Below are 13,986 nucleotides of genomic sequence, written 5' to 3' on the forward strand. Positions count from 1 at the left end.
GGGATGTTTTTGGGCGCGGCTCCGTTTTTGAGCTCGCGCCCAAATTTAGGCCGGGGTCTGGTATGGCTTTGTGGGCCCGACCATGATGCGTGTCAAACATCTACCCCATCAGTCAGATGCACCATCCCATGGTGGGCCCAGGGATTAAAAATCAAATCAATCTTTGACTTGTGTGAGCCACACCACATATAAAAGTTGAGAGGGGTTACCCTCCATTAAAACATTCATAATTATTTTTTGGGCCCACCGAGAGGTGTTCCACAAATCCAGACCATCCATTATGTGTGTGCCACTTTGATGAGGCGTCATACCAAGTTTCAGATGCATCCAAATTTCAGGTGGGGCCCACCAAGTGCTTTTATATTTTTAGGCATGTCTTCACATGATTTTAGATGGTATGGCCCACCGGAGTTCCGTATACGGCTGATGTTTGGGATATCCCATAATTTAAAGGGGACCCATCAAATGCACGGTGTTGATGTTTGACACATGTCATGGTGGGGCTCACACAGCTTGACCTCATGGGAACGGCATGAATTAAACACAAAGGTCAAGCTGTGTGGGTCCCACCATGACATGTGCCAAACATCAACACCGTGCATTTAATGGGCCCCCTTTAAATTATGGGATATCCCAAAAATCAGCCGTATACGGAACTTGGGTGGGCCATAGCATCTAAAATCATGTGAAAAAATGCTTAAAACATATAAAAGCACTTGGTCGGGCCCACCTGAAATTTTTTTGCATATGAAACTTGGTCTGACTCCTCATCCAACACTATAAGAAAGTAGGCCTTTAGCCTCAAGTTTTTAGCCTCAGTTCAAAAAAAAGAGGCTAAATGCGGTTTTTAGCTTCGGTTGTAAAGGAACTGGAGTTAAAAATTCATTTTTGCATCGGTTGGTGAGAAACTGAATCCAAAACTCTACCCTTTTGCCTTAGTTTGTGAGCAATTGAGGCTAAAAGTTTGCCCTTTTACCTCGGTTGTTGAGAACTATGGCCAAAAGTCTGCACTTTTGCCTCAGTTGGTGAGAAAATGAGGCCAAAAGTCTACCCTTTTGCATCGGTTGTTGAGAACTGAGGCCAAAAGTCTGCCCATTTACCTCAGTTATTGAGAACCGAGGCCAAAAGCCTGCTTTTTTACCTCGGTTATTGAGAACTAAGGCCAAAAGTCTGCCCTTTTGCCTCAGTTGGTGAGAAACTAAGGCCAAAAGTCTACCCTTTTGCCTCGGTTGGTGAGAAACGGAGGCCAAAAGTCTGCCCTTTTGCCTCAGTTGGTGAGCAACTGAGGCTAAAAGTTTACCCTTTTTGCCTTGGTTGGTGAGAAACTGAGGCCAAAAGTCTCTCTTTTTGCCTCGGTTGTTAAGAACTGAGGCCAAAAGTCTGCCCTTTTGCCTTGGTTGGTGAGAACTAAGGCCAAAAGTCTGCCTTTTTTGCCTCAGTTGGTGAGAACCGAGGCCAAAAGTCTGCCCTTTTTTCCTTGGTTGGTGAGAAACTGAGGCCAAAAGTCTTCCCTTTTGCCTCAGTTGTTGAGAACTGAAGCCAAAAGTCTACCCTTTTGCCCTGGTTGGTGAGAACTGAGGCCAAAAGTTTACCTTTTTTGCCTCGGTTGGTGAGCAACTAAGGCCAAAAGTCTACCCTTTTGCCTCAGTTGGTGAGCAATTGAGGCCAAAGTCTGCCCTTTTACCTCGATTGTTGAGAATTGAGGCCAAAAGTTTGCCCCTTTTGCCTCGGTTAGTAAGCAACTGAGGTCAAAAGTCTTCCCTTTTGCCTCAGTTGTTGAAAACTGAGGCCAAAAGTCTGCCCTTTTGCCTCGGTTGGTGAGTAACTGAGGCTAAAAGTTTGCCCTTTTGCCTTGGTTGGTGAGCAACTGAGGCTAAAAGTCTGCCATTTTACCTCAGTTGGTGAGCAACTGAGGCAAAAATCTGCCTTTTTTGCCTCGGTTGATGAGCAACCGAGGCCAAAAGTCTGCCCTTTTGCTTTGGTTGGTGAGCAACCGAGGCTAAAAGTTTACCATCTAAACCATAGTTATCAATCACACCATCTTAAATATTTTTGGAAAGTAGTCAATCCACCGTAGCATGCACTGGACCAACGGTTTGGATTTTATTAAAGTGGGCCCCACTTGTCAGATATGGAAACGCGAGTATAATCTATAGATTGAGGATCGGATAGTGTTTTCAACCCTCATCTAACGGCAACTATAAATACCGATTCCTCCACGAAGCCCACCCCATTCCCATCAGCTGCTGTGAAGTCACTTTCCTTTCTCAAACGAGAGAAAAAACGGGGGAAAATCCAAACCAGGGATACCCTCCAGAAACCCTAATCCTAGCTCTCCATCTAGGGTTTGAAATCTTTATTATCAGCACTGAAATCTCTCCTTCAAGAGGATTTTTGTATTCGATTGAGTGCCTGGATTTAAGAGAAATCCTTCCTCATCTCAGATCGTTTCAAAGCTCTCTGATCGTTCGATACATCGGATTTCATCCCGGAGAAATCCGATCTGTAATCTCGGTCCGTATCAGTTTGCTAAGCAATCTGCTGATGCTCGACGTCATATAAGATTTGATTTCTCAGCTAGTGGCCTTGTCTTCATCGGGTTGTGGAATTTGGATCCTGAAAGGCTGTGATTTTCTTATCGGAGGCTTCGTCTTCGTCAGATCGTGGCAGATTCCTCCTTTTTGAAGGTTTTTTATCAAATCGGTTTGAAAGCAGACATTCAAAGCACTAATCTTGTTTGATCTCTTATCAATTTGGAGCGATTGTGTACTGGATGTTCGATGAAATGGGATTTTGAGGCTTTTGAATTGTGATGCATACCAGATGTTCAATAAAATGCCAAAGGGAGACATGCATGGGATGTGTACTGGATGTTCAACGAAATGGGATCTGAGGCTTTTGAATTGTGATGCGTACCCGATGTTCAATGAAATGCCAAAGGGAGACATTCATGCCAGATGTTTGATATGATAACTAATAGAAACTTGGTATTTTCTTGTTGTTTGTGCTCCATGTGATTCCAACTCCATACCAAGGAAAGAACAATTAGCATGTTATTTTTTAGTGGTATTGGACATTTTAATTGCGACCTTGCTTTGCATCCTCTAATGCTTTTATTTACTTTTCAGTGCAGGGATATGTGTGCTCAACATGGCAAAATAGGCATTTTCAATAACGATTGGAAAGATTGATGTAAGTTGAAGCAAGGGGTTCTGGCATAAGATGAGAATTGGATGGTAGGAAATTCGCTTCTATTTGTTTTCTTAAAAATTTGTGTGAATTTTCTACTCATGAGATTTTTTCTACTTGAAAGAAAGGGAGTTTGTAATGCAGAGGCAAGTGGTTAATTGTCCTGCATCAGTTTGGAATTTAGTTATGTCAATCAGTTTGTCGTTCTCTGGTCAGATAGGTGATGGATTTTAATTGAGCAGAAGATAGTGTTCTAGATGAAGGTTTTAAGTCAAATAAGAAGATAGAGTGAAATAAAATTATATGATAAACACTTTAGATGAAGTAGAGCAGCTTGTTGAATGTCACGCCTCAAACTCGGAAACCGGGCTCACAAAATTTCCGATCGCCGAATCCGGCGCCGACAGCCTCCGTAGAACCCCATTCTCGGCTCCTAGCGCCCATTCGCCAGGTTCCGATCCTGGGATGCTACAATGAGGATTTTCAACGTCAGTTTGATTCGTAATAAGCATAACCAAAGGCATAACCCACAAACAACAACCAAAAACTCCATTACATTTCCACTATGATCAAAAACTTTACAAGTACAATGAGCATAAAGGGAAATACAATGATGATAGACCAAAAGCTCCAAAAAGATCTGCTACGTGCTCAAGCCTCAACGCTGCTGCGATTCAACGTCAAGTGCACGCAACGGTCGTGCATAAGCTTATGGAAAGCTTAGAGGGTGGTGAAAGTGTATGCTCAAGGTGGTAATGCAGCTATGCAGTATCAGAGTAATGCGGAATATGCTGATGAATGCCAAGAATACCATTAGTCGTACCAAGGCCATGCGGTGCAAAGGATGATGATGTTGGCCCTACCAAGGCCATGCAATGCGAAATGCAACTCAAGCATACAAATCCTCCTCTAAGTCCACATCAATACAGCTCAAAGTCTGGGATATCACCGAGGTCTAGTACGCTCCAAGCCAAATTGCCGCCCCATCACGCGCAATAAGGTGAGTGAAAAAGACCTCACTATCCGCCTGCCAATATCGCGCTCGGCTCGTCAATAGCGGACCTATTCCTCGAGCTAGTCAGACTCAGCCTAGCATTGCCCCCTACTCTCGGGCGGGTAAGGCCGCACCCCCTTCCAACCGACCACGACACAGTGAAAAGCGTAACCGTTTGGTAATCGGCACTCAGCGCTCATGCACCCACTCGGTCTAGACGTTGGAGCAACCTCTTGGTACCATAAGGGTTTAGGGACTTTCACCCAGGGAATCTATCGCACCCCATGTAGAACAGTATTTCTGGTATCCAATCCTGCCAACCACGATACGTCTGTGGAGGCTATGGCCCTGATGTCGCTAGGGCGTACAGTAATCCATATCACACAATGCGAATGCATGAATCACACTATCCAGTCATACAGCAATCCTGCGCGTATCGTGCACTCATGTAGGGCAACATCCCCTGTACGGGAGCCCCTAAAAAAATCTGCCCGAAGGCATATGCGATGATCAGTCATTTCTCATATCAAGCATACGTATGATGCATATGATCATGAATCATGGAACTAAACATGTTATATAGGATGGATGATGATCATAACAAAGATGGGCCTTGACGGCTTACACATTAGACGTACGAGCCTAACAATGGGCCCTCGGGAAAGGCATAATGCGGACATTGAACCAACACTATACTTGCAATGTGGACGTCAAACCAACATTGCCCCCAAGGCACGACTGTCGTAAATATCATTACATAAATTATGTTGGGATCACACATTGCAATGGACCTTAGGTACATCCCATTGGGCCTTAAATACATCAAATGGGCCGAATCACATGGGCCTTATATTCATTAAGTGGGCCACATTAATGGGCCGCACCAATGGGCCTTATGTACATTGCAATGGGCTATAACCCGTGGGCCTTAGAGTGCATCAAATAGGCCTACTCACATGGGCCTTATATGTATCAAATGGGCCTCGCCAATTGGGCCCCATACGTGCATCAAATGGGCCTCAACCCATAGGTCACAATGCACCTTAATGGGCCTTAACCCATGGGCCCCTAATACGCCAAATGGGCCTCGACCCATGGGCCTTACATATATATCAAAGTGGGCCTCAACCATGGGCCACAAGTAAACTGAGATGGGCCTCCCACCACCAGTATATCATATATAATATAATATATAATTTATATATACTACATATAATACTATATATAATATAATATTATATATATATACATATATATATATATATATATATATATATACATACACACACACCCACACACACACACGCACACACAACACGCCCATGTGGCAATAAAACACATAATCACTGTGGGCTCCAAGTGGGGCCCACCATAATGTTTACAGTCCATCCAACCCATTGATAAGGTCACGTAGGCCTAGATGAAGGGTGAAAACAAATTTCACCCTGATCCAAAACTTCTGTGGACCCATAAAGGGTTTCAAAGGTAGAGGCTCAATTCCACTGTTTCCTACGGTGTGGGCCACCCGAGTATCGTATAGAGCTGAAATTTTTAGGGGACCCACTTCTGGGAGTGGCCGACCTCATGAACGGATTGGATGACAAATGAACATCAAGGTGGGGCCCACGGCTAGGGCCGTGGCCGCTGTACGTCCTCCCAGCCCGTCCGCCGGCTAGCGCTGGTGCGCAGGCAGCGCTGCTGCGTCTGACACAGCAGCAGCAGCTGCTGTGATATTTGTATTTTTTTTTTATTATCAGTTTTTTTGTGGTTTTCGCAGGTGGGGTCCATATTTTGACGATTTACTCCATCCAATGGCCTTCCATGGCTCAACACGAGCAAAACAAGTCCAATATTGGACATATTTTGACGTATAATAATTTCAGGGAAGGCTTCAATGGTAAAAACCATCATTTGATATGGTGTGGCCCGCCAGAACCTCGGATTGACTCTGTATTTCGGTTTAACGCCTGAAATGGGGTTGAGAAGGGAATGGACGGCGTGGATTGAATACATGCATCAAGGTGGGGCCTACATGAGTGGGCCACCCCAAAGCTTATGAAGAAGTTGATATTTGCATTTTTCCTTTTGTCCAGTGTCTGACGGTTTGGGGCTAGCACAAACAGTGAGGTGGGCCCTGCTCAGGTGGGCCACCACATGCTTGAGTGGTGTGGGTACCATACATAAAAGGTGGGCTCCACTTGAACATGGTTTGGATGGAATACATACCTTGTGGTGGGGTCCATTCAAGTGGGCCACACAACTTCATTATCATCACACATAAAAAAAAAGAAAAAAAGGAGAGGGAGAGAGAGAGATAGAGAGTGGGACCCGTGTGATGGAGGGACCCCGGCACTATGGGCCCTCCCTTGCACTAAATCATACATCAAGTGGGTCCCATTACATGTGGGCCCATTAAAATTAAATCCAACGGTGGAGATCCCTTCTCCACTAAATTAGACGGTCTAGATGACCCTAAATATGCAAGAAAATAAACATCATGATGGGGTCCATGGAGAATGGCCCCATCATGGAATGATCATGATGATCCAAGTGGGCCATCGGCCACATCTTAGGGTCCAAAGTGAGATCCAAACCATTGATCGGCTGGTCTCACTTGGCCCATCTTAAAAATATAAAAAACTACCCTATTAAAGCACCCACCGCTTGATCTTCTTGCTCCCTTGGCTTCCTTAGCTCCTTGTGCTTCTCTTTGATGGAGGAAGATGAGAAATGGATGGCTAGGATGGGAGATCTAGGGATGGAAAGGTGGGCCACACTTGCATTTTCTCACCATGGGAGGGCTCATACGTATGGGATTTTTCTTGCTTATGGGAGAGTTTGAAAATGAGAGAGACTTGTAAAGGGAGAGAGAGAGAGAGGGAGTGATGGGTGATGGAGTGATGGATGTGGTGGTGATGGGTGTAAGAGGCTCTTTTTGACTTTTTTGGCAAAAGTTGTAAGAGAAAGTATGGGTTGTAAGAAACTTTTTGACTTTTGGGGCTTGCTTGGGAAAGGGTGAAAGGTGATGTGTACTTGACATGATGGGATTGATGGGTTGATTGATTGATGTGACACCTTGTAGAGATTCCCTCAGAATTCGCACGCGCGGCGTTTTCCTCGCACCGAACGCTGGCCCACATCTCCCGACCAGGGTATCGCATCAGCGCGCGAGTCGCGGCATCGGAACCGCGGCGATGATGCGGTCGCTAAGGTATAAGTCCTGGGTTGAGTCGACTCGGGTTGACGGCATGAGAATCAAGGTCGCGCGCAAATACCGGTTAAGAGTCGAAGGTTGCCGGAATTCGACCGGGAAGACCGCGGAAGCCTATGGAACGGTACGGTCTATGATACGGGGTTTACATTGAACGTTCAATCTAGAAAGAATTGGTCCGAATTATTAAGTTGTCAAAATTCAAATTTGGCTAAAACTTAAATTGTAGTCTAACATCGATGTTCTGAACACTTCTTAATGGTTTAGATTGTGATTTTGATCAATGGATCATAAAGATTTGATCACCCCTCCCCCTCTAAACAAAAAGACGAGGACAAAAAAGCATCAGCCCAGTAGCTGTATCTGTTTATGCCAGTTGTGGCTCACAATAAAACCCTTATTTAGAAGCTTACTGGTTTTGCATTGATTGCCTGCCAAAATGTATAAGCTGAAAAAAAAAAAGTTCTCAAATATTCTTTTGTAGGGAAGGCATTGTCATAGAGAGCTGGAGAATCTACACCAGGCTATGTCATGGTAAAAGCATACATATTCTTCCCATGTTTATCTTAGATTGACATTAATTACTTTGCTATTAGCACACATGTAGATTGGAGTAATACCTTGGTTAGTATTGACAGCACGAGTGAGCAAGTTCCTTTGTCAGAGGCAAGCAAAATCCCTGCATTTCTTCCACTCATAGGCGTTGGAGATCTGCGAACTGCATCATTAATTAGTAATTGGTGACATACTTATTAGCCATAGATGGGAGAGGTAATTTCTTACTATTTTAACCATTTGTTTTATTGGTTTTGTTTTATGTTATGAGAGAAGCTTGTAAATATGCTTTTGAATTTTGTTCACACATATACGGTAAGGGGCATGTTAGTTAAACTGTAACATCCTAGATTTTCACTGTTTTGGATTTCTAAAAATCCTTAAATTTTTTATTTTTATTTTTTATAATTAACTTATATTATCACTTATTGACCATTGGCACTCAATGCTAGTTTATACAGGGGTGGTATCAGTAAAGAACTACACCAGTCCGATTAATCAACCGTAGAAAGCCAACGAATCCGCCTGATCACTTGAACATCAGGTGTGACCCCATGATTTACTCACATAAGACCCAAATCTAACCGACCCATCGCTAACTAATCAAGACAATCATGACTAAATTAAAAATCTAACCGAGGCCGAATCAGATAAGCCCCGGATCTTGAATAATAGACTAAATCAACTCCGTTACTCTTTTAGCCTGAAACCGATGGTTTAAAATAATCATGACCAAATCTCCACTTTCACTAGTTATAAATAGGCCACACTATGAACATAGTTAATCCAAACCTTAATCATGGGCCATGAGAAATCTCACTACTAGATTCATTATAGAAATGCCCCGATTTTTCGAACAAGATCTACACCGCTCGTTAGTGGGCCACTAGTTCCAAAACTATAGAATAATATCTATCTTACTGGGCTTGATGTCTATCGCGGGAGCCGGACCTGAGTACTGTCCAGAACGGTTCAACTTGAGCCAAAGGACAAGTGCATGAGAAGTGCAAATACCCTAAAAGAATGAACTGAAACTTAAGTGAATTGAATTGGGTCGTCCACTCTTATGCAAAGTTGAGAATTTCGGACCGTCAATTTACGACCAAACTTTACCCGTGGAATAAAGATATTTCCCTGCTCATATCTGTATTGCCGCGGCCTCGATTGACTATCGATGACTGCTGAACAAACTTCTAATCATATCTGTTGATCGGCGCATCCAAATAGTAGGCCGATCATATACACACGTAGATCATCATTAGGTCTAACTACCCTACGGTGTATATCAATATGTACACCCCATAGTGGGCCCTAGAGCTTAGAAAGACCCTCCTATAGGTCTAGTATAGTAAAAACCAAGCCCTTAGGGCTATTTACACAAAATCTAGCTTTATATAAGGGCCTCATTTGGGCACCCCCTCTCCCCATACGATTTTGCCCTAGAGAAAGGAAAGAGAGAAAGAGAGGAAGAGGAAGAGAGAGGGGATGAGAAGAAGAGAGAGTAGGGTGGGGGAGGCTTTAGTGCTCCCCTTCGTCGGTCCCCTCCAATCAAGCCCTGGCGTCGATCATTTCCCTCTGCCGAATCTGCCTCATTTATGGTTGGAAGGTAAGAAACAAAATCTGCTCCCCAACTTAGGTTTTTCTAAAAATAAATTGCATAAATTTTACCTAATTGCTTCTAAATTGATATAGAAATCATTTTCCCCAATTTTCTAACCCAAGGAGCGCCATGAGTTGGGCGAAACGTCACAAGGTGCAGACTATTATGCTTAGGTGGCTTAGCACCAATTCTTGTATTAATTTCATGATTATGAGTGTTGGGGTGGAATATTTGAATAGCATAGGGAGAACCTAGTCAAACCCTCACATGATAGATCATTCAAATGATATGAATGATTTTGTATTGCTTGTTGTTCCTCAAATATGTTTGGGCATGAATTTAGTAAGTGCATGTTCATCTCATATGTGTATTCTTATTCCATGCTTCCTTATAGTAGGTATGATTCATTTACCCTTATTATATTTTTGTGCTATGAAATATAAAATTCTTGATCTTTTCGCTAACCCCTCACAATACACATGCACATCCATTTCGTAATATTGTTAGTACTTATATTTATGGAAAGATCTGGATTACTATGTTGATATATGAGTGCATGGTATTATTTGGGTTTAGATGGTAACCCATGAATTGTTGAAGTGTTACTAAATACTATTAAATCCCTAGTTTAGTCAGGAAATTGAGGTGAGAGAAGGTGGTCCCATGGGTAGGATTGCCTTGAGGCTACGCCGACAGATTTGGGTGAGTACGGATGGGTGACAGTAATTGGACTACATGAGTCGTTGTACCCGATGTTGTCTATCTTATACACGCCTGGACTCACAAGGTCTAGTCCACGTACTGACCAATCATGTGTGTTAACCATGTTTGCTCATGCCTGTATGGAACTTGGAACACCCTTTAACCATTGAAGCCCATTGATAACCAATTGAAACTTATCAAGAACTAAACAACCCCTAATACGCCTAGGCAACTTAAGGGGTGAGATGAAAAGGGAGTTGGCGCACCCGTCGGTCGCCTCCCTAGCTAAAGCGTTGGCCACCACATTCCCCTCGTGGAATATGTGCGAGAAGGAAAGAGATATGGTGCAGCCGTAGCGATGAATGGCCCCCATCCTATACCAAATATTCAAAGGATATTGGCCCGAAGGGTCAGCCGTCGCATTCACCACCACTATTGAGTCTGATTCAACTGCAATGTTCGAGAAGCCAAAACGACTGCATAGGGTGATACCGTCCAGCATGGCTTGGGCCTCCGCCACCGTGTTCATCGTGGAACCATAGAACCTATGGAAAGCAAAAATGAGGTGCCCAAAAGAATCCCTGCACACCCCGCCTCCCCCACTCGCGCCCGGATTCCCACGAGACGATCCGTCAACATTTATCTTAACCCACCCCACCGGTGGTCTTACCCACTTAACCAGCAGAGGCCTAGCGAAAGCAGGCCCACTGACCAAATGAGAATTGGTGGCGATCAACGAGCCAATTTCCTACAACCAGCCATTGACTTTGGCAATGATCTTCGTACTGGACATCCTAATCCCGTCAAAATAGGAGGAATTGCGGCTAATCTAGATCTCCCAAGAGATGATGGCAGGGGTTAGGCCGAGCAGCAGCTTGGTGCGAGAAGAGACGAACACCCTCGAAGTCCAAAAAGAGACTCTCTGCTGAATGGTATGAGATGGAATGACCGGAACATCAAACACCCCATGGAAGTGGGACCAAACGTCAGCAGCTACTGACCCGAAACAGAGCAAGTGGTCCAGCTCCTCACTGCTGGATGCGTGGAACCAATCAGTCAGGTGGAGATGAGCGTTAGCAACTGGCTGAGGAGGACAAGCAGGAAATGGGACTGATCAGTCCATCCATCTTTTATACTATTGCTTTATAGTGGATTGCTTATCGCTTTACGTCGTTGTTTTTTTGCGTAAAAATTGTGTGTTCTTTGTGCGTTTTACATTTGTTTGATTTCATCTGGTTAGTTTGAATTCGGGTTTACTTCTGCATGACTCCCAACAAGTGGTATAAGAGCTAACGTTGGGGTTTCAAGTTCTAATTTGAAACATGTCGACAAAAAGATCTAATGTGAAGTATGGATAATTTTAAACTATGGAAGGTGAAGATGAGAGGCCTTTTAGTTCAATAAGGATTCCAACATACTCTCCTTGGTAAGGCGAAGTATCCTACATCTATGAATGACGAAGTGTGGGTTGAACTCAGAGAGCTAGAACCTCAATCTAATTATATCTAGCAGACAATGTTCTCTATAATGTCTTAGATCAAAAGACCGCTGTAGGGTATGGATGAAACTTGATAGTTTGTACATGAAGAAATTCCTGGTCAATCATCTATATTTTAAGAAATAATTCTACAATCTTAAGATGACAGATGAATTTAATATCAGTGAACACATTAGCACTTTCAGTGAATTGCTTTATAAACTGACGAATGTAGATGTTAAGATAAAAATGGGAGATCAAGCCTTGATTCTTTTGAATTCGCTTCCACTATCTTTTAAGAATATGGTAAACATATTGATTTATGGTAGGGATATCATCGATGTTGAAACTATCATCTCAGCTCTTCATGAGAATAAGTTGAGAAAGAAAGACAGTAGTACGGGTACCTCTACATATGCATTGGTTACCAGGGGAAGGAATTCTGAATGAGAGAAGAAAAATTCTCGATCTAGATCCAAATTAAAAGGGAATAGAAAGATGAAGTGTTGAAATTGTGGGATGACATGCCACATGAAAAAGGATTGTCGGAATCCTAAGGCACAGAAGGGAGAAAAGTATGATAATGCAATGAAAGAGGATAATACAACACAATCTAGCGATGAGGTAGATAGTGGTGATGTCTTGATTGCATCCAAATCTAGTTATCTAAGTAGCGACTAGATTTTGAAGTTAGAGGCCTCATATCACATGATTTCTCACAGAGATTGGTTCACCATTTACAACAAAAACTATGTAGACAAGTTTTTATGGGCAATGACATTACAAGTTAGGTAATTGGTATCAATTTAATATGCATCAGGATGTTCGATGGGGTGAAGCGTATCATGATGGAACATTCCTACCTCAGGAAGAATTTTATCTCTCTTGGGGCATTACAGGCACTTGGGTGCAAGTTCACTGGTTTTGATCAGGTCCTTAAAAGTTTTAAAAATGGTTCTCATAGTGATGAAAGCGCAACGTAATAAAAATCTTTACAAGTTGATTGGGAATATCGTATCGGGAAAAGCTGCAACGTCTGTAGTGGAGTCTGCATTGGCACATTTATGACATGCTCGTCTAGGCCACATATACGAGTACAACATGAAGGTGCTTGAGGAAGAAGGCGTGACTTTAGAGAAGATCTATGCAAGCGTGAATCTAGCTAACATGCTTACGAAGGTAGTTCCTATATAAAAGTTTAGGTTCTGTGAAACCTTTCTAGACTTGGTGAAGACTTAATGAAGATGAAGTGTGCACGAGAAGCGACTGTGAAGCTATGATGAAAGGTGATTAGAGATGGTGGTGGCGATGAGTAATGGAGTATAAAGATTGAAGATATGGTGGAGATTATTGTCAATGTCTTAAATCTGTCTATAACAGAGTCTGTTGATGTCATCACAGACCACTCGATTCCATTGAGCATATGTAGATATCATCGATAGATGCTCGATCCCATCGAGAAAATTCAAAAAAGTTGATTGCTGGACGATTCTGGAGTTGCTACTCGATGACATCGACTGTAGTTTCGATGTCATTGACTAGTCCTTGATGGTTGTCGATGCCATTGAAGTCCCATCGAAGGCGCACGTGGAATTGTGTAACTGCGCGATTTGTTTCATATTCCGCTTGTGGTAGTATATATATTCGGTGTAATCAGTATTAAGGTAATATTAGGGTTCTCTAAGATGCTCTTAAGGGTTTAAGAGCATAACCAGGGATTTCAAGGAGGTTTTGGGGGTTCTTCGGATTGGTAAGTCCATCCATCTCATATAATATTGCTTTTATACTAGATTGCTTGTTGCTTTGTGTCGTGGTTTTTTTCCGTGAGAGTTTTTCCATGTAAAACTTACGTTTTCTTTGTGCGTTTTGCTTTTATTTGATTTCATCTTGTTAATTTGAATTTGGGTTTGCTTTCGTGTGACCCCCAACAATTGCTTAGCTTAACGAGGTAGCAAACCCCATTATCTCCGGGTTCTCCAAGAGGTGAGAGATTTGCCCTGTGTCATTAGGAAGAATCTCTTTCTGGATAGGGTGGGGTTAGGTTCCCTCTTCTTCGGTTGAATTTTGAAATTATCATATGATAAGGGGCCTTTGAGCTTCTTTTTTTTTTGTCGGAGGGCCCCTCCCAAAATTTTTTAGGGGGTGTTCATATTTATATATATTTATAAAAATTTTATTTGAAAAAAAAAAGTAAAAAAAAAAATACCACTCAACTTATATGGTCTTACTTGGGAGCCAGAGTTGGCAAGTCACCATAT

General features: G+C 42.8%; 1 long non-coding RNA gene across 1 annotated transcript; it reads left to right on the plus strand.

Annotated features, from left to right (window-relative positions):
* The first annotated feature begins 2,260 nt into the window (after positions 1-2,260).
* On the plus strand, positions 2,261-8,278 carry LOC131243957 (uncharacterized). Its single transcript, XR_009170230.1, has 3 exons — positions 2,261-3,236; positions 7,879-7,928; positions 8,002-8,278. It is a non-coding gene; the product is annotated as an uncharacterized LOC131243957 (long non-coding RNA).
* The last annotated feature ends 5,708 nt before the right edge of the window (positions 8,279-13,986 follow it).

This window comes from Magnolia sinica, chromosome 4 (assembly GCF_029962835.1).
Source record: "Magnolia sinica isolate HGM2019 chromosome 4, MsV1, whole genome shotgun sequence".
Classification (NCBI taxonomy): domain Eukaryota; kingdom Viridiplantae; phylum Streptophyta; class Magnoliopsida; order Magnoliales; family Magnoliaceae; genus Magnolia; species Magnolia sinica.